The sequence below is a fragment of the Medicago truncatula genome, chromosome 1 (genome assembly GCF_003473485.1).
Source record: "Medicago truncatula cultivar Jemalong A17 chromosome 1, MtrunA17r5.0-ANR, whole genome shotgun sequence".
NCBI classification, from domain to species: Eukaryota; Viridiplantae; Streptophyta; class Magnoliopsida; order Fabales; family Fabaceae; genus Medicago; species Medicago truncatula.
Genome location: NC_053042.1, coordinates 28,327,685 through 28,350,788, shown reverse-complemented (window position 1 = coordinate 28,350,788; position 23,104 = coordinate 28,327,685). Strand labels below are relative to the sequence as shown.

Sequence of the window (23,104 nt, the reverse complement as noted above, 5' to 3'; positions counted from 1 at the left end):
GTCTGCTGCGTTTTGTATGGGTATGGATTTGAAGTCAGTAAGCGACTGTTCGTTTTCTTGAAGCAGCATTTCAATTTCAATCAAACAAAGGTTCTTCAAGTCATCGTCACCGATACGCAGATCTGTATATTAAATGTAAAGTCACGAAATTAATATTAACACCTTTGCATGCATTTGTGTGCACGTTGAAGAGAAAGAAAAAATATTAGCTTTATATGAGAATCCTTTATATTTAAACTTATCAGCCTAAAAAATGTAGAAAATGTTGAATGGTATCGTAGAGTTAGTAACTCTTAGTTTTTTCTTTACTATATCCTAAAAAAAGTACCTTTTAACTACTTAAACTACTCTAATCAGCCTTTACTATATCCTAAAAAACACACCCCTCGAAAACAACCCTGTCATCAAGGTTGGAATGTGTTAAATTTCTTAATGTGCAATAGTCTTCATATGTATCACCCTTATCCCTAATTTTTATTAGTGAAGTACTGTTTTGATTCTCACTTTAATTTGAACTATTTGGTTTCACCAAGATTTTTTACTCCTAGCTAGGTCCAAAACCTATTAATTCTTCTAGTGTCTCTTTTGCTACTTTTCTAATCTCATATGTCATCTTGTTCCACGTATCATTTTCACTTCTATGTAGCTTCACACAACCTTCCTTCAAAATCTTTTGCAGGAAAACACTTTGGTTTTGATCCTTTAAATGTCACCACTTGATCCTTGTTTCTCAATCATGGCCTCTCATCTTCGCTCTTATCTTAACCCTTACATCCATAACCAATACTATATGTTGGATGATCAAACTCTCTCCATGTAAAACTTTAAATTCAAACAAATATTTATGTCAGAATTCCTAATAAGAAATAAATCTATTTGAGAACATGAAATCCCACTCTTGTATGTAATAAATTTCCTTTTTATTTTCCTAAAGTAAGATTAAAAGACAACAAAAAAATCTAGGATGAATTTACCCAATGCATTTATCTCCCCTAGGCTATACCCTCATTCAAGCCTTTATAACTTATCAAGCACTTCTTACATGCCCATTTAGATCCCCTCCTAGAAAAACATTTTCTCCTTGTGGTATATCTTGAATTTAACCTTTCAAAATTTAACTTTAGAATATTCTTCCAAATCCACCTAAGATGGATAAACACTCATAACATTAAAGATGTCTTATTTCCTTTAAAAAATAAAAAATAAAGATGTCTTATTAAACTTAAAATTTGTGGGATACAATCAAATCTCACATCCTCTTTACATCCATAATATCCTTTTTCAATTCCTTATCCACAATAATGCCTACATCATTTCTCGATTTAACTTTTCCAGTTTATCAATGCTTATATCTTGAACTATCTAATTCTTTCGTCTTTTCACCTACCCACATAGTTTTTTGCTGGCACATAAAATTAATCTTCATTTTAGTCATAGCGTCAACTATTTCCATATATGTGATCTCAAAAAAAAAAAAAAAACTATTTTCATAGATCTTCAAGTAAGAGTACCTTTATTCCATGTTCTAAAACAGATCATACTCTCATTAACTAACTTCTTTACCCACACTCGTTCACAAAGATGTGAAGACCCTTGCTTATTTTTTACTGCATTCAGGCAACGATGTACCTATCCTTGCTCATTTAACATTGTATATATTTGAGCTATACAACGTATTTCTTCTACGCATTGACCCAGTTTCACACTATTATATACTTGGTCCATATATGCCTCATTAATATCAATAGGGACTGTTAGTGTCGAGTGCACGGTTCTTCGACCTGGTAATAGAAGAGTCATTATACCGCTGGATGCAGCATTCAATACAATTAATCGATTAAAGAACAGAAAATGTGAACAAATTAATCACGGGAGCGTAAAGTTTCCGCTGCTCCCCCCAATATTTTTTTTTTACTTTCGTATACTACTACAAATGCAGCACTCAACCGCTCACCCTTTGCGACTGTGAACATGTTATCTCTCATTAAGCCTACTTCTCAAGTCACTACGTAATTGTAGCATAATCTCCATCACGTGAAACGATCACGTCGTAGTGACACTTTTTTATTTCAATGCATTTTATATGACATGAACACTATATAAATATTTAAATATTTTATGTATGTATAATACTGAGATTTGGTTAATCCATTTTTAAATTTTCGCTGCTCATGAGCAAGATCCGCCACTGGTTGTTAGAATATTATTTTGTTTCATCCAAAAAGACAGGTCATATAACCTTTTTGACAAATATTCATCTAAATTTGTTTAAGAAATCTTCAGGGTTAATTGTTGTCATGTAACATTTTTAAGAAAGCTTCATTTTATGTTAGATCATTAAAACAGATGATTGATATATAAAGTGAAAGATTTACTCGCAACGTCTCAACGAAATCAATTCCTTAACTCAGATTTTCTTGTTTGGAATAAACAGGGATATAGATGAAAACTCGGAATACAAAACAATTGAGATGAATGAATAGCTTTGGGAAAGATTAATGCAGGCAATTTTCTTGTTTAAATTCACATATGGCAATTTCTCTTCGGGAAAGATTGGCGCACATAAACTAATTTATTGAATAGCTTTTTCTGTGTAAATAGTTAAGAATGAAATCTCTTTTGAGTTGCAATCTCCCAATTATATTGTAAATGTTTAATGTCACGGTATAAAACAATATGAAATTTATTGACACAATATTTCAAGTACTACCAGAAAATTCCCCCCCTTTTTTTTTTCTTTTTCTAGACCACAAAAAGGCCTTGTATTTTTTCGGTACATCAATCAATACTTCACTAAATATGATAAAACCAAAAATATTATATTTATGAAAACTTAATAGAGAATTTCATATCTGATATAACTTGACATTGCAAATAAATTACACATCATCAATGAATCTTAGGCCTAATACGAAAAGGTATATATCCTTATTGTGAACGCTTCGAGACGATGACAAACCCTTTTTGCAAAAGGTTGAAGATTAGTACATCACCCTTTTCGAGACGTAAGCTTTTCAGGATATATTAACCTCACAAGAACGGTACAATTTGAAGGTCCACAAAGTTTGAGATATGTAAGACATGTTTCTTTCAGGAATTCTCCAAAAATAAAATCATATAGAATCTTCTAATACAATAAAAGAGAATATATTAGTAATTCAGGTGGGTCGATAAATCAACTATTACGAAGAAACCAATTAAAAAATGTACTCCCTCCGTCCTAAATTATAAGCAAAAAAAATTCATTTTCTTTGTCTCAAATTATAAGCAAAAAATACCAACTTTTATCATATTTAATTATGTTTTTTCAAAAGATTATCTTTTCCAAAGGAAAATTAAAAGCAAAGTGCATTCAATTTGCTCTATTTTTTATTTTCTCTATAATCAACTACCAATGAAAATTGTTTTTAAATCTTCCTATAAAACTTATTTCAAAGATAATACAAAAAATTATGTTACAAACTACTATGTTTTAGTTTTCTTAATAAGTGTGATTTTTATTTTTCTTATAATATGGGACGGAGAGAGTATTAAAATAAAAAATCTTAACCATGGGTGATGAAGTTGCATTACGACCAGTAAGATGGTAGAACTGCGGTTAAAAGAATAGAAACAAAAAAAAAAGACTGAAAAAAATAAGACATAATAGAAAAGGGGATATAAAAATATGAACAAAAAAAAATTAAGTTAATCAACCTTATTGTCCATTAGAACCATTTCTAAGGAGAAAGGAAGTTGTTCATTTTTCATATCTGTCACAAACCAAATGCGAACGACTCGAACCCTGATATTCCAGTTTTCTTTGTAATGGGATATATCAGAGATCAAGTCAATCTTTGGGGCTATTTCGATTTAATGAAGAGACACAAAAAGTACGCAAAGAAAAAGAAATAAAATAGAGAGACAACTGTAAAATTGGAGTTGTGGTGTGAGGAAAGTGTTTGTCAATACAATTTATAATAATTTTTAGAGGACAATTATGTAAAATAACCACATTCAATTCGACCAATCAAATGCAAGTTTATATCTTAGATATTAAGCAATATATAATAATTTTTTTTGTTTTGAACAAATTTATTATCAATATGTTTGTAGTCTTCTTCAAAAAACATATGTTTGTAGCCGAAAATAGAAAACCAATAGGTCATAAGGTTGTTTTTTTTTTGTTCGGATTGCAAAGAAAGTTGCTCAATAGGTTGTTTAGTTTAGAAAATTTTAATATGATTTTAATACCAATAAATTCCAGTAACCTGTATTTATATGGGTCAAATAAAAAAGCTACAAATCAAGAGCAAATAATATCTCTTGCAATGTTTATTTGAGAAAGTTTCAATTTGATTTATAACTAACAATAAATTCTAAAACCTATTTATTTTCGGTCAAATAAAAAGAGGAACACATCTATGATAAACTAAAAAATCAATTTGATAAATGATATCAATCTGCTTGTAGCCGAAAATAAAAATTCAATAGGTCATTAGGTTATTATTTTTTTTTTGTGTTGGATTGCATCCTTTTTTTTTTTTTTTTTGAATAAGTGTTGGATTGCATCCTAAAGTTGCTCAATAAACCACACAAATCAAAATCAATAGGTTATTTAATTTTAGAAAGTTTTCATCCGATTTTAATATCAATAAATTCCAAAATATTGTAGCCGAAAATAAAAAAATCAATGGGTCATATGTTTTATTTTTTATTGGTTCGGATTGCAAATAAAGTTGCTCAATAAACCACACAAATCAAAATCAATAGGTTGTTTAGTTTAAAAAGTTTTAATCTGATTTTAATCCCAATAAAGTCCAAAACCTTTTTTTTTTCGGTCAAATAAAAAAGCTACACATCTATGAGAAAAATATACAATTTGATAAGGTATCAATCGATCAATGTTACAATAAAATTTTGTATTAGATAAACTATTATTAAATTTATATAACATAGATTTTACTACTTAATAAAAAAAAATCACGGATTGGCCAACAAAAATCAATTTGGTAGGGTATCAATAGGTCAATGTTGCAATAATATTTTGTATTAGAAAAATTATTATTAAATTTATAGATTTTATTGGTTCACAAAAACAAATCATCGATTGGCCAAAAAAAAACCAATTTGATAGGGTATCAATCGGGCAATGTTACAGTAATATTTTGTATTAGAAAAATAATTATTAAATTTATATAATATAGATTTCATTAGTTCATAAAAAAAGTTTATGGATTGGAAAAAAAAAATCAATTTAATAGAGTATCAATCGGTCACTGTTACAACAAAGAATTGTATGATTACAATGATTTTAAGATGACACAATATACAATTATATTGCACAACTTATGCGCTACGCACGAGTCGGATTAATCGCCCACTTTTGATGGATGAGAAACCGTTGTGAAAGACAAAAAAAAAATGGATTGATTTGATTTCGGCTTATGTGGCGAAACTTTGATTTGATTTATGTTTAATGCATATGATTTTTTTTCTCTTTTATTTTTTATTTTTTTTGGTACAAATGATTTTTTTTTTTCTTGTGGTGAATGCATATGATATTTTAGCAATTGCATGAAATTTATTTTGACCCATCTTTATTCTTCGTAAGATAAAACCAAAATGATGCGATCGTGTTTTTTGAATAAAATCTTAGAGAAGCATTAACAGTAGAATAATCAATATATATTCATTGTTTATATTGTTGATTACAATTGTCATAAATAACCAATTAAGATGTTTAAGCTTATGATGCAATCTTTACATTTTTTATTTATACAAATAATTGAATCATACGATATTATATATATATATATATATATATATATATATATATATATATATATATAAGATTTAAAAAAGATCAACTATATGATTCGACCATTGATGCTTTAAATTTCTTTATGCAAATGGAGATATTGGGAACGTATGCGAATGGAGATACCACGAACTAATTCAAACAAACTATCGACTATATAAAAAAGATCTAAAAACATAACAAAGTCGAATGAGAAATATCAGACATGAAATTAATTTTCGGTGTTATTTGGATTGTATAGAAATAAGAAGAAGAAACAACAAATAGAAAGACATATGAAGTTGTGATGTGAAAAAATTGTTAAACCATAGGTCAAATTTATAGTAATTTTTACAGGATATTTTGGTAAAATGACCACATATAATTTCAAATATTCATTAATTTCACACTTTTTTTTGTCTTGCTTTAACTTTTTTTTTTTTCCGGTTACTTTTATTGCCTCACCATTTACATATGGACGTTTCCTTAACTGTTTTTTTTTTTTTTTTGGCTTTTCATCCATTTTTGATTTTTTTTCGGTTACAACTTTGCCTCTCAACAAATCCTCACATTTATATCACTTTGATTTTTCCCTCAAAAAAAAAATCACTTTGATTTTGGAAAATCCGTTTTTGATTGTACGTTTTTATATAGTTGACTATCAAAATTAGAAGTTTTTCTTCTTCTTTTTTTTTGCCTCAATAAATATTTCTTTAATTTTTTTCCCTATTGTTAAGGAAATCAAAACATATCGTGTTTAATTGTTTTAATGCAATTACATATAAAATATGTTTGACATAGTTTTAAACAAAATATTTTTTTTTTGAATAAATTAAACAAATAAATTGTATCACATTATTATTATTATTATTATTATGAAAATAAAAATTAAGATATTGATTTCAATGAAAAATATGATGTTATTTAAAAAAAAAATTAAAATTGTCTGACAATATTATTATTATTATGAAAATAAAATAAAAATTAGTTAAGTTCATTAATTCGTTAATTTTATTAATTCATAAAAGCATAAAAATGTGAATTGGTTAAAATGAAACATGAGTTGATAAGGTTATATTATTTTTCAATTTTTTTTTGTTTGGTTTAAAGCTTATATAAGTTATATTAAATCGTATTTTTTTATTTGGCATATATCAATTATTTGATCTCTTTGACATTAAAATATTTAAATTTTATTATTTGTTTTAATATAATATCTGAAATTAAATATTTAAATTTAAAATTATTTGATTTAAATCTGTATTATTTGAATTCAAAATGTTTGATTTTTAATTTAATATGAAATATTAGAAATAAAATTGAATTTGAATTTGAAAAACTTCCTTTTATTCATAAGCATTAAATACAAATTTGTGAGGATGAATGTGGTGAGAGTATTTTGTGAGGAACAATATGGTGAGAGCATTTGTAAAAAAGAAAGGGACATGTGGCAACACCAAAACAATAGTAATTCATTTCCATAAAAGTCTATGAAATGGGTCCTAAATTTATATTATATAGATTATCACTAAACTATTTTTTTTTTTTATAAATATACTGTATAATTGTTCAGTAGATCTCTAAACCATTTGGTAATTTTTGAATAAATTTCTAAACTAAAAATTATCTTTTTTTGAAGGTAAACTAAAAATCATCTGTTATTAAGTTCCTAACATTAATTATTTCTTTTATAGTTAAGTCATTCTTTTGCATAGTCCTTAATAATCAATTGGTACACTATTAGAGATTCACATATGTCTAGTAGTGTTGGTCAAATTATCATTGCGAAGACTCAATTAAAAAAAATATTTATATAAATTCGGGACTCGATAGATAATACTTTTAATTTAAGAAACTATTTAAAAATCCTCAACTATTTTAATGACCTCCCAAATCTCAATCGTTCAAATTAATTGATCAAACGATTCATATATTTTATATTAAAATTATTAAAAGAAGAAAAAAAAACGGCATTTGAGTTTTGACGCTCCATATTTCACTTTATTGTTCCGTGAACCCTTCTTCTTTCATTTTTTCCATATTAGGAAAAAAATGATTAACTAATTTCTTTTATTACTAGTAGCGGGGGTTGTTGAAAAATTAGTGAGAGTTGTTTTTTTAGTTAAGTAATTAAGTTGGAATGGAAACATTTATAATGTTTTTAATTTTGAGTGTAAAAAGTTACTTTTGTATTAAAAAATAAATCAAATCAATATTGTGTAGAGATCCTAATTAAAATGCCGTGGAATTGGTTAGTGAACTTCACCGAATGACAAACACTTCAAAAATATTCGTCTTTAATTTTTAAATGAAACAATTCTTTGTTAAACTTTACTTATGAATGCTAAATTACTAAGGTCTCTTTTCCTCTAGGAATCAGACGGATAACATAGAAAAGAAATATTGCTTATTGCTATTTTTGATGAAATATTGCTTTTATTTATTGTTGTGGATTATTCATATTTTATATAGAAATATAGCTAAATTTTTTATTGATAATTTATCTAATATTTTAACTAATATGTTGTGAATTGCTCACTATTGAAAAACACTATTAATTCTTACACTTCAAAAAAGTGTCTTAGGTTAGTCCCTACCTAGCTACCTTTTTTGACTCGATATGTGTCCCTACTTTGTTTTGGACAAATATTGCCATTTTTTCTACCAAAAGAAAAGTATCCTTTCTTAAACTTTCTAAAACAAGAAAAGTATCCCTTCTTTTACTCTGACTCAATATAGTGTCCCTACTTATCAAAGTTTCTCTTTTGAAATGTATCCCTTCTTTTTTTCTCTGACTTGATACTCTATGAGTTTCTTTTGGTTTGATGTTCATATATTTATAACTTGTAAGGATGTAAAAAGAAAATACTTTTACAGGGTCGAAAAAATATTTTTGCACAATCTTTTACTCTGCAAGTTCAAATTTGTGTTCGAGCATTTCAAATGTTGCCACAATCTTTTACTTTGAACTATTAAACTAGAAATTTTTAATCTTTTATAATCTATTTGTTTTTAAATACATGTCGGAGCAGTTTGATAATATGTACTACTAAACATGCCGAGCGCTTAGCAAATGCAAGGTGAGCTACGGTATCAAGTCTTACAATTTTAAGAGCCTCATTTATTTTTTATATAGCACCCAAAAATAATAGGTATATATAATGAAATAAAGAAAATCAATAGACATTTTGTAATAATTTTGTGGTAAAACAAAGTACACTTAGATCATTGGTATTGAGGTTCAATTTCGAGCATTTGTGTGAATTTAAGCCAAATATAAAAGTCTAAATTACATACACAACTATTAGGCCATTACAATTTAATATTTATTTCAGAATTATCTATGAATGTAGAAAACTACTATATATCTTGATTTTTTTGTCATCTATTTCAATTAACGCCACAATTTAATTATGTTAAATAATTAGTATTTTTTCTATTGTTTTAAGTTTAATCATACATGCTATTACTAATTTGCTACTATTTTCTTTTCTCGATATTAGTACTAGTTTGTCACTATTTAGATAACAAAGAAACTTTTTTAAGCAATATACTTAAGATCCATTTTGCACTAAACAAAGTGATGATTCTTTTTAAGTTTTTACCGTTTCTTTTTAGGCTTAAATGCACTTTTCACCACCTATGTTTTAAAAAGTTGTGATTTTGGCCCTCTTATAAAAAAAATGGATATTTTGACCCCCTAACTTTTGGCCCTCTTTTGATTAGCTGATTTTATGCCAATTTCTCAGTCTCTAATGGTGTAAACTGGCATGGGGATAGAAGGATGCTGATGAGTGGAGTCCAAACCGGCATGGTGTCCAAACTGGCATCATAAGTAGAGTCCAAACTGATAAGTGGATCCTTCTTTAGGGGGCCAAAAGTTACACCATGCCAGTTTGGACTCCACTTTTCAGCATCCTTCTATCCCCATGCCAGTTTACACCATCATAGACTGAGAAATTGGTATAATCTCTATCAAAATTAGCTAAACAAAAGAAAGTCAAAAGTTAGGGGGTCAAAATATCCATTTTTTTTGTAAGGGGGTCAAAATCGCAACTTTTTGAAACATAAGGGATAAAAAGTGCATTTAAGCCTTCTTTTTATTATGAATCAAATTTTTAATATTAAAACAAGTAGCGGTTCGTGAAGTTCAACACAACTTACTTAAATGCTCTTGTACAAGCTTACTTTTATTAAATAAGAATGACTATTTTTTATGTTATTTAAAATTAAAATGGATGGTTAATTACTATTGCATAAAAATCTTGTTGTTCTATAGGGTCTCATTTTTACTATTTGAACATGGCCTCCAATTTTATCGGAACGGTCCTGCTATTAATCATAAAATAATTTGATCATATGTTTTTTAATAATATAAAAAAAAAAAAATAAAGATATAAAGATAAATGTTAGTATATAAGATGTTGTTAGATTATCTCAATGAATTTTTTTAAAATATCAAACTTCTTGTCGTTTTTTTATTATAGATAACTAAAGATTGTAATCGTCATGCATTAACATGTGTGAAGTGTTTCGTCAAAGTTGTATATTAATACGTTTGTAGTACTCAACTACAATTGTATGTTGAAACGGAAGGGGTATTAATAATGAAAGTGACCAGTACTCTTTATAGCCAAATTTTATTAACACAAACCCGGTTCAACAGAAGATTGTTTTGCTTGCTATCTTAATGAGAAGAATTCAATATTCACAACTAGCCAGCCACTGAAATTTCCATGCACATGTTATTTTCTCTTGACTATCGACATATTATAGCAACTGTGACTTTATTAAAGATGTACGAGTCCATATAAATCAAGTAATTTCACAGTAATATTTACAAATTAAAGCATCATATCAAAATATCTTAATACAATATATCCTCTCTACTCTCTATTCTAGGCTAAAATGCATTCAGAAATGTATTTTGCAACCACAATGCTCATTCTATTTTTAACATACATTGCTATAAGCTTACTTTCACTCATTCTTAGAACCAAAAAACAAAAGTACAATCTTCCACCAGGTCCTTCACCTCTTACAATTATACGAAATGTTTTTGAATTAGGAAAAAATCCACAATACTCATTAGCCAAATTCTCCAAAATATATGGCCCAATAATGCATTTGAAGCTAGGTCAAATTTCAACCATAGTAATTTCATCACCAGATATAGCACAAGAAGTGCTTCATATTAGATAAACATAAGTTAGCTCCTATAGTTAAGGTTAAACTGCAATCCCTATCACTATGTAAATGTGCTGTATATCATAGTTAGTTGTATTAGTCATTCCACAATATCAGGAGCATTCAAATGTACGCTCCATTGATACTAGGATACGCTCCACTAATAGTAGGAGTTAGTTTTCTATACTGTGTATCAGTCTGTAACTATATATTGCCATACATTATGGCCATCAGTATCAATTGAATTATCATTCCCTTTTATGGTATTCAGAGCTTATTAGCTTAAAAGCCTTTTTTTTTATCGATCCATTATGACTTCCCCACTTTCTGATAGTGAAACTTCCCAAATGACACCCACTGTGTCATCATCAATTGATAAATTGATTGTGCTAAATGCAGGTTCTCAACTCTGCATCAAGCTCGATGGTGAAAACTATCCTGCTTGGAGAATCCAATTCATGGCTTTGTTAACAGGCTATGATCTTATGGGATACGTTGATGGTACCAAAGAATGTCCATCAAAACATTTGGAGAACAATTCCACGGCTGTTAATCCAGCCTTCACTCATTGGGTTAGACAAGATCAACTCATTTTGCATGGGATTGTCTCATCTGTGGCTGCAACAGTAGTCACTCATTTGGGTACTGTAAAGAATTCAAACCAGGCATGGGAGATCCTCAAAACCATGTATGCTGGTCGCTCGCGTGTGCGTGTCATGGCACTCAAACAACGCATATCCAATTCTGTCAAAGGAACTCAATCAATGGCTGCATATCTCCAAGGAATCAAGGCCATCGTTGATGAACTTTCAATCATTGATCACCCCCTTGATGAAACAGATCTTGTTATTCACACCCTTAACGGCTTGAATAATGAGTATCGTGAAATTTCAGCTGCCCTTCGTATAAGGGAAACCCCAATTGTCTTTGCTGAACTTCATGAAAAACTCATGGATTTTGAAACCATCCACAGTCGTGCTGATCAGACTGTTGCTGATACCGTGATAGCTACTGCAAATGCAGCCGCTCGCTACAAAGGCCAACAACCAAGGAATAACTACGGTAACAACTCAAATCCTCCACCATCTAATGGTGACAATAGGGTGATATGTCAGTTCTGCAACAAAGCTGGACACACTGCTAAAATATGTTACCGCATTAAGGGATTTCCAAAAAGAAATGGACCAAAGCCAACAGCCAATGTTGCCGGTCATCAATTTGCAACGCAAAATGCCAATTGGATCATGGACACAGGTGCTTCCCACCATATTTCTCAAGATTTGCAGCAGCTTACTTTAGCAAATTCCTATCCCGGAGCAGATCAGGTCGTTGTTGGTGATGGAACAGGTTTGAAAATTACTCACACTGGTAACTCAATTATTCACACACCTAGTAAACCACTTCACCTTAATCAAGTCTTGTGTGTTCCTAACATTAAATCTAATTTATTGTTAGTTTCCAAATTATGTCAATCTAATAGTTGTTCTGTTGAATTTTTCCCCAATCGTTTTGTTGTCAAGGACTTGAACTCGGGTCAAGCACTACTCCAAGGACCTCTTAAGCAGGATCTCTATCATCTACCACCTGCATCCATTCCATCCAATTCACCTCAAGCATTTCATTCAAGCATTCACTCAACCTCCACCTGGCATCATAAGTTAGGACATCCTTCTTTCAAAACAATAAAACATCTGACTGATAGTCATCATCTACCAATAAAACTTCCTATATCACATGAGTGCAGCTCCTGTCATTGTTCCAAAAGTCACAAACTTTCGTTTTCAAATCATCATCTCACAAGTAGCAAACCATTGGAGCTTCTTTTCTTAGATGTTTGGGGGCCGGCTCCTATTAGATCAATAGATGGTTATTTGTACTATTTAATCATTGTTGATCATTTTTCCAAATATGTATGGTTGTATCCAATGAAACATAAGTCAGATGTATTTTCTATTTTTGTTCAATTCAAATCCATTGTTGAAAAATATTTTAATTTGCCTATTGTTTCTCTTTTCACGGATAATGGTGGAGAATTTATCAAATTAAAATCATTTCTTGCCAATAATGGTATATCACATTTGACCACACCACCTCATACACCTGAAATAAATGGCACTGCTGAGAGGAGACACAGACACGTTGTTGAAACAGGTCGTGCTCTCTTGCATCATGCTAATTTACCTTCACAATTATGGTCATTTGCATTTACTACAGCTGCATATTTGATTAATAGAATGCCTAAGCCTATAATTCACATGAAATCTCCTTTTGAAATCTTATTCAAAACCATACCATACTACAATAAACTTCACTCATTTGGATGCTTGTGTTTTCCTTGGTTAAAACCATATATGAAAAATAAACTCCAACCTAAATCAAAACCATGCATATTCTTAGGATATTCTACGTCTCAGCATGCATATTTTTGCCTTGAACCACTGTCACAAAGAATTTATGTGTCGAGGCATGTCAATTTTGTTGAAAATTCATTTCCATATCAGTCCATCATTAAGCCATCCTCTAGTTGTCCACTCACTCCACAATATGATTCAACATTACATAGTATCATTCATGTCAAAAAATGTAGAAATACCAACGTAAATGAGTCCTCCAATTCTGCTCCGGTACTAGTAGTACCTACACCGAGTCTGTTACTACAACCTGAATCGAGTTTGTCACCTCAATCTGAACCGAGTCTGTCTTTGCAACCAGAATTGAGTCTGTCCTTGCAATCTGAACCGAGCCTTTCACTACAACCTGAACCTGTGTCTATAGGGATACCAGTGATTAGTGATAATTCACCTAGTTCCACCACCAACTCTGTACCAAATCAGGTTCCAAGTCTACAATCCAATAAACCAGTACAACGTGATCCTATAGTGACAAGGTCACAACATAATATTTTCAAACCCAAGAAAATGTTTGTTGTTACTAAACATGATTTGCAAGAAAATCTTGAGCCATCCACTATTACTCAAGCACTTAAAATACCACATTGGAGAGATGCTAGTTCTGCAGAATTTAACGCACTTATGAACAATGGTACTTGGACCTTGGTACCTCGTCTAGCTCATACAAATGTAGTTGGCTGTAAATGGTTGTTTCGGATTAAAAGAAATCCGGATGGAAGTGTGTCACGGTACAAGGCAAGGTTGGTTGCCAAAGGGTTCACTCAAACACCAGGCCTTGATTTTAAGGAAACTTTTGCACCAGTTGTGAAACCTCAAACCATTAAAGTGGTTCTCACTTTAGCACTTGGTCAAGGATGGTCTTTACATCAGATGGATGTCAATAATGCCTTTTTACAAGGAAAATTAACTGAAGATGTCTACATGCAGCAACCGCCAGGGTTCATTCACTCTGAACTTCCACAACATGTTTGCAAGCTTAAGAAAGCTATATATGGTTTGAGACAAGCACCTCGCGCGTGGCATGATTCTCTCAAGGCATTCGTTCTCTCTGTTGGGTTTTGTACAAGCCTAAGTGATCCATCTTTGTTTATTTACAACAAACACGGTGTGCAGGCCTTCTTGTTAGTATATGTTGATGATTTACTTTTCACAGGTAGCAGCACTACATTTTTACAACAATTCATGACAGAGCTTTCCACTAAGTTCTCTCTCAAACAACTTGGCTTCCCTCATTATTTCCTTGGAATTGAACTAATTCCAACCAAGTATGGTCTCTTATTATCTCAGCATGGTTATATTAGAGAACTTTTGGAAAAGTTCAACATGTCAGGGGCTAAGTCGGTCAACACTCCATTATGTATGACTACTCCTCTCAAGCTGAATGATGGATCTGCCGCTGCTGATTCCAAGATGTTTCGTAGTATGATTGGTGCACTGCAGTACATCACTTTAACCAGGCCAGATCTCTCATTTGCAATAAATAAATTGTCACAATTTATGCATCAACCAACTGAAATGCACTTTCAGCAACTCAAACGAGTGGTAAGATATCTCAAACTTACTATTAACCATGGTTTGAAGCTTGGAAAACCACCTCATCTCAAATTGCATGCCTTTACTGATGCTGACTGGGGAGGTAATCATGATGACAAAACATCTACATCAGCTTACATAATTTACTTTGGCGGTAATCCTGTTTCATGGTTATCAAAAAGACAGAGAACAGTTGCTAGATCATCCACAGAGGCAGAATACAGGTCTGCTGCCAATACTTCAGCTGAAATCATGTGGCTATTAAATCTTTTGAGTGAACTTGGAGTACCGCATCAAACACCTACTCTTTTTTGTGACAATATTGGCACCACTTACTTATGTTCCAATCCGGTATTTCACTCTAGAATGAAGCATATTGCACTTGATTATCATTTTGTGAGGCAGAAGGTTCAACTTGGTAAAATTCGAGTCTCACATATATCTACAAAGGATCAACTTGCAGACATTTTAACAAAACCTCTACATCGCACCAGATTTTCAATTCTCAGAGACAAAAAATTGGTGTCATTGATGGTGACCCAATTTTGAGGGGGCATATTAGATAAACATAAGTTAGCTCCTATAGTTAAGGTTAAACTGCAATCCCTATCACTATGTAAATGTGCTGTATATCATAGTTAGTTGTATTAATCATTCCACAATATCAGGAGCATTCAAATGTACGCTCCATTGATACTAGGATACGCTCCACTAATAGTAGGAGTTAGTTTTCTATACTGTGTATCAGTCTGTAACTATATATTGCCATACATTATGGCCATCAGTGTCAATTGAATTATCATTCCCTTTTACTTCAAACCCATGATCTCTCATTCTCAGATAGAACAATTCCTCAAGCAGTAGCAGTTCTTGATCATCAACATTTTAGCTTACCCTTTATGCCAGTTTCAGATCTTTGGAGAGACCTAAAAAAATTATACAAAAACCATTTGTTTTCTAACAAAACACTTGATGCTAGTAATGAACTTAGGTGTAAGAAGCTTCAAGAGCTTTTAAGTGATATTGATAGAAGCAGCTTAACTTGTAAAGCAGTAGATGTTGGAAGAGCTACTTTTAAGACTTCATTGAATTTTTTGTCAAACACTTTTTTCTCTATGGATTTTGTTAACTCCACAGGTGAAACTGATGAGTATAAAGATATTGTTGAAAATCTTGTGAGAGCAATAGGAACACCAAATGTGGTTGATTTTTTTCCAGTTTTGAAGAAGTTTGATCCACAAGGTATCAAGGCAATATCAGCTACTTATGTTGAAAAGTTGTTTCAAATCATTGATTCCTTTATTACCAAAAGATTGAAGTTAAGAGAAGCTGAAAATTATGTCACCAATGATGACATGTTAGATACTTTGCTTAACATCTCTCAAGAGAATGCCCAAAAGATGGACAACACAAAGATTAAACATTTGTTTCTTGTAAGTTTTCTTTCCACCCCTTTTCTTTTGATTAATTTTAACTATTTTTATGTTATTATTAAATACTTATATTAGATTTTGTGACTTTGTTATAGGATTTATTTGTTGCGGGGACTGATACAACTTCCTACACAATAGAACGAGCAATGGCAGAACTAATTCACAACCCACATGCAATGTCAAAAGCCAAAGAAGAACTTGAGCAAATAATTGGTATAGGAAATCCAATTGAAGAATCAGACATTACTAGACTTCCATATTTGTAAGCAATAGTAAAAGAAACATTACGTTTGCATCCATCAGCTCCACTTTTGCTACCAAGAAAAGCAAAGATAGATGTCAAAATTCGTGGATACATTGTTCCTAAAGGTGCACAAGTCCTAATTAATGAATGGGCCATTGGAAGAAACCCTAATATTTGGGATAATCCAAATTTATTTTCACCTCAGAGGTTTTTGGGTTCAGAAATTAATTTCAAGGGACAAAATTTTCAATTGACACCATTTGGTAGTGGAAAGAAGAATGTGTCCTGGAATGCCACTTGCTATAAGAATGTTACATACAATGTTAGGATCATTGATTAATTGTTTTGCTTGGAAGCTACAAAATGGTGATAGAGATATTGATCAACCCTTGCGAGCTATTCCTTTTAGAGTAAATAAGGTGTAACATACAATTTAGTAGAATTTTTATTTGTATAAGGCACATTCAATGTGACAAAAATTGATTGATTTATACTTCTTTTTTTTTTTTAAAATGTTATCTAATTTTGAAATGAAATCTAGTTATATTTTTATGATAATATTGTACTCAATGAAAATTCATTTGCAAATTAAATTAATGAATAAATTTAGAAATTCTAAGCTTATGCATAAAGTAGTTTGAAAAATCATTTTTTTTCAATAACTTTAACTTCTTCAAAACTAAATAATTAGCATACGTGGAAAAATAAATTATAGTTGCATTCAATCTATTTCTATTAGAAATAAATAAATAAAATTACAAACTTATAAATATTTTAAACATTAGAAAAATAGATGCTCATCAAAAACCAAAATCGTCTTTCTATAAAGAATTCAGAGTGAGGCATTGAAGGTTAATTTTGTCTGCAATAGTATGCAAAATTATCAATAAATAGGCTAAAATATATTGTTACTTGCATCGTATGACTAAAGTTGTTGTATTTTCTAAAATAAAAAATTGAAGGTAAATAATCATGATGCCTAGTGTAACATGTACAATTGAAAAGAAACAGTTATTATTGTATTGGAAACTGAAACTGACATTCATTTTGAAACAATTTTTTTTTCTAAAACGACACTCATTTTAAAATGGATGGAGTAGTCGATATACATCTTTATGGTATGAATTATGGTTATTGGGAACTGTTTAAAGATAAGTTCAGTGAGCTTTTTTATGGAAACGTTATTGCTTGTTTTAGGAATATTACTAGAAAATTGACTCTTTTTTAATATAAGCTTTTAAATAATAATATAAAAACTATTAAAAAAACTATGAAACTGACTTGAACTATATAGTCGTTGTTCAAGGACAACCCTGCAACTTTTCGGTATTGATTTTTACGTTATTCTTCATGCTTGTTTTTTGAGTAAATAGTCAATTTCTTCCTGAAATTGTAAATTTCGTCAATTACCCTCCCGAAATTAACAAATCTTCAATTACCCCCTGAAATTGCATAACGTTAATCAATTTCCCCTCTGTCAGATTTTTCTGTTAACTGTTTACGGTTATGATCAAATACCCCCCTGAAATTTTACACTTATGTGCAAAATGCACCCTAAACTTAAAAATTTAGATTTTTTTTCTTACCAAAAATCATACATTTAGTTCTTCAAGTAGTATATTGTACCTATTGTCATAAAAATTCTATTCACAAGAAAATGAATGAATATATGCCAAATAAATTATGGTTTTGTCATGTGCAGTCTTTTCATTCATATTTCATATTTATAAACAAGCTTTGTTTCTTCTTCCTTCTGCAGATATTAACCTATGAATTTTCTTTATGGACACACAATTATCAAAGACTTGTGTACTTTATGACTGCATTCTCTAACATAATTATTAACTTGTGTAAAAAAAAAGTCTTCTATATATGTATATATTTAAAACACATGAGAGTAACATACCTTCCATAAAGATTTATCAGCAATGCTATATGGTACGAAAAAATGCACGTATGAAAATAGACGAATGCCCAACTTGTCCAATTTTTATGAAATTAAAAACTGATATAGTATGCTTTGACGGAAATCATGGGTAATGGCTAATAAAAAGCTTGGCAATTATAACATGAGAAGTATTGAAAACAACCAATTTACGGAATACATGGCTGAATGGCAAGCAATAACTACTTTCGTTAATTTTCGTGCTCACCGTCCCGTACTATTTATCATTATCCAAGATTTATATGACCAATAGCTGCATAAACATACATTCCATACATATTTATATGATCAATAATTGTTAATTTGTTTGTCTTTAATATCTTTTGAGTCAAGGATAAAAAAATATATAAATTTTTAAATTTAGGGGGCATTTTGCACATAAGTGCAAAATTTCAGGGGGGGTATTTGATCATAACCGTAAACAGTTAATAGAAAAATTTGACGGAGGGGGTAAATTAATTAACATTATGCAATTTCAGGGGGATAATTGAAGTTTTGTTAATTTCAGGGGGGTAATTGACGAAACCTACAATTTCAGGAGGGAAATTGACTATTTACTCCTTGTTTTTTCAATCATTTATTAGACCTTGGTTGAATTGTAAAAAAAAAAAAAGACAAATATATATTTATATATATAACGTTACATTTTGCTCAAAAAATAAAATAAAATAACGTTACATTGATTTGAGTCAAACTAAACTTACATATCTTAAGAAATATCCCAGGTTCAAACTTGTACATGTAAAAATGGTATTTATATCACACTCTGTTAAGGTTTTCCTAGCATTAGCACCGCCCAACATTCTCCCTTTGTATCTCAATCGAATCCAATTGCTAATCGCCTTCCATTCATTAGGTGATCAACTTGTAAACATTACTTGAAATCTTTCATTCATTTTCATTTTAGCATTTTGGTTTTTGTGATTTCAACATCAATTACTTTACCGATTCTACTTAACAATTCTCTACCGATTGATTGTTTCTCAATTTTCATTATCATATTATATCACTAAATGCTCTATTACAATCATTTTTGAGTAAGTAAGGAACAAGTCGTTATGTTGTCATTTCGTGCTTTGACTTGTAGACCAAGAAAGTCTTAAAACTAACGGTCGTGCATTGCTTCTCAACTTCTGAACTTCTTGTGCACCTTTGGTTATGTTTCTTTGATCATTCCTTTTGATGTTTTCTGAATTTCCCATTGTAAGTCATCTCTGATATGCTTATGATATTTTGAGTTTCAATCTCATGTATCCATGGACTTGCGATTCTGATCTACCTAATTAGCAACCTCGAGTACAACTAATCTTCATTCCTTTATTCAAAATCTTTGATCCTAATTTTTGAGATAAGAATCAGTTGATCTGCAATATGAAATGCATGGTTTGCAATTCAGCGATTTCCATGAGTTCATAAAGGATATCAAGTTTTCTCTTAAAGTGATTTGGTTGGAGGGTAACTGGTGTATTTGTTAGGTGCATAATGCTCGTATTTTAAACAACAAAAATTATGATTAGACCACTTACTAGATCATATTAAGCTTTATTCTTAGTGGTGTTTAAAGTTGCACATTCCTAACATTTTTTACGACTTCAATTCCTGGTCTTCTAATGCTCTAGTTTGTATGGGTTATGCTCCGTTGTAATGTTTTACTTTTGTTTTATGTTATTGTTTTTAGCTTGTCTGTAATGTATACTTCTTATGCTTCCTTTTAGGCACACCTTCTGCTTCGAAAGAGGGTTTTTTTAATTTATTTTACTTTTGGCCTCTAAAAAAATATAATCGTTGTTCAAGGACTATATAGTCGTTGAAGCTGAGTTATTCTTCATGCTTAAAAAAAACTATGAAACTGACTTGAACTATATAGTGGTTATTCAAGGACAACCCTGCAACTTTTCGGTATTGATCTTTACGTTATTCTTCATGCTTGTTTTTTGAGTAAATAGTCAATTTCCCCCTGAAATTGTAAGTTTCGTCAATTACCCTCCCGATAACAAATCTTCAATTACCCCCCTGAAATTGCATAACGTTAATCAATTTATCCCTCCGTCAGATTTTTCTGTTAACTGTTTACGGTTATGATCACCCCCCCTGAAATTTTGCGCTTATGTGCAAAATGCCCCCTAAACTTAAAAATTTAGATTTTTTTTCTTACCAAAAATCATACATTTAGTTCTTCAAGTAGTATATTGTACCTATTGTCATAAAAATTTATATGCATATCTCACATTTATTTCATGGGCTTACGATTCTAATTTTGGCATTTGATTTAGCAGTTTTCAATCTGCATTGCACGATACTGCATCTTGTTTCACCCTTCCAAACCTAGTTTTCATAGAGGCTGAAAGGAGATAACGATAAGTTGAAGAAAAAAAGAAAATATTTAGCATCTCTATTGCCTCCAGCACCACCCACTCCAAGGTTGGTCTCTACATACTACATAAGGTAGATTTATGCGATGACCCCAAATTTTTATATGGACAATTAATTTTCTGTTTACATTGTTTTTTATTTTGCTCTTTTTTATGCAATGACGGCTATGAATGGCATGAGAATTGTTATCAAATAGCAGTAGGCATTATAAGATAATCCTAGTAGTTCAGAAGCAGTGGTTCATTATCTATCATAGCAGTCATTCGTGGAAAAGTAATATAGATTTCTCTGTAATGACTAGAAGTAGTTCATTTTTTTTTTTATCGTATGAGTAGTTCATGGATAGGTAATATGAAAATAATATTATTTGTGCAATCCTTTGTTTCTAGCATGCTAAATAGTATTGATTGTGTCATTATGACAGATTAAAGATGACAGATATGGATGAAGATTCCACCTTAGCTTGTTCTCATGTTGTACTTGAAACTACACTTGACATGGATCCTATCAATAACGGACTACCATTAGAGTCCCCCTTAGAGCCCTTTGAAAAAAGTGAAGATAGATGAGTTGTTTCAAGATTTTTAAGGGACCATAATCATGTACTCCCTCTGGTCCTCAATATAAGAAACCTTTCAAGAAAAATGTTTGGTCTCTAATATAAGAAAAATGTACTCCCCTTAGTCCTTAATATAAGAAATTTTTCAAAAAATTGTTTGGTCCCTATATAAGAAAAAGGTACCATTTTGAGTGTGTATTTATTGATTAAATGCCATTTTTACCCTTATTTTACTCCTACTATTAAAAATTTACGGGAGACACTTTCGAGATGTTAGTATTTATTGTGTTGTTATTTTCTACACATAGGGAGATGGAAAGTTGCTTTGAGCACCGGAGAATGATGATCTAATGCTCTAGAGTAAAACCAAAGATATTTCAAGTTCGACAGTTTGAAAAAATGGACAAGCTCTAAATTTTATCTGGTGGAAATTTGATCTAAAGTTTTTGGAGGGAAATTTGTCTTAAATTTTAGTGTGTTACGTTGCTCTAATTTACTCCTATACGCGTGTTTTTTAAGATGGAATATGAAAAGAACATGGCTAGCCACTGATAAATCAAATTGCTCTGGATTGTTCTGCAGTTTAATTAAACTACGTACAATGTGTAATTAATGGTGTCTATCCGTTTTTTTAAGAGATGCTTATCAGGACTTGGTAACATAACATGTTTAATGAGGGCATATCTGGAAATTTGTTAACAAAATTACACTAATTAAACTACTCCTTGGTCTTGATGATTTTTTATTTTCTTTCTCACTCTCTCCGTTTTTAAATATAAGCAAATTTTACTTTTTAAGTTCATTTAATTAATGATGTATGTGGTTTATAATATAGACCACATATATCATTAATTGAATGAACCTCAAAAATAAAATTTACTTATATTTAGAAACGGATGGAGTATTAAGGACGGGAGAAATTATTATTTAGAGAATTTCTTTTTCCAAACTACCAACTTATCACGCGCCCTCGGAAATTTTTAAAATATCTCCATTTGAATATTATAGTCCAAACATATAGTTTGTAACACCACCGTCCACATTTTTTAAACGTTTAAAATGAGTTAACCAACTAGAAAATGCATTAAATACATCAAAAATAGTCTAAACATAACTTGTAACACCATCGTCCATATTTTGGACTGCTTTAAATTATATAATTTGACGTCTTTCCAAGATATGTTCGAATTATATTATCCAAATCACACACAAACTGCTAAAACTGTTAACTTTAGAGGGTTTAACACGTTTTAAATTATATAATCTAAATTGTGCCCAAAACACAACTTTACACAAATTCTACGAAACGTCAACAACAACAACAACAACATGCATTAAACATTAACAATTACAACAACATAGTTCAAAAACGCAAAACAAATGATAAGATACAAACAAGATCATAGATCAGCCAAACTTATTTTTCAATTGATCTATCCAGCGAGCCCTAATTTCTTTTTTAGGTCTTGTGCTAGATTAAACTTTCTCAAGTATCTTAAAAAGATTTGAGCAAGAAAGTTTCTAACCCGATTGGTCCCTTCAAACAAGATCATAGATCAGCAAAACTTATTTTTCAGTTGATCTATCCAGCGAGCCCTAATTTCTTTTTTAGGTCTTGTGCTAGATTAAACTTTCTCAAG

The 23,104-nt window shown here is 30.7% G+C and overlaps 1 pseudogene; it reads left to right on the top strand.

Moving 5' to 3' along the window:
• The first annotated feature begins 10,615 nt into the window (after positions 1-10,615).
• LOC120580816 (cytochrome P450 76T24-like) lies at positions 10,616-17,009 on the top strand (annotated as a pseudogene).
• The last annotated feature ends 6,095 nt before the right edge of the window (positions 17,010-23,104 follow it).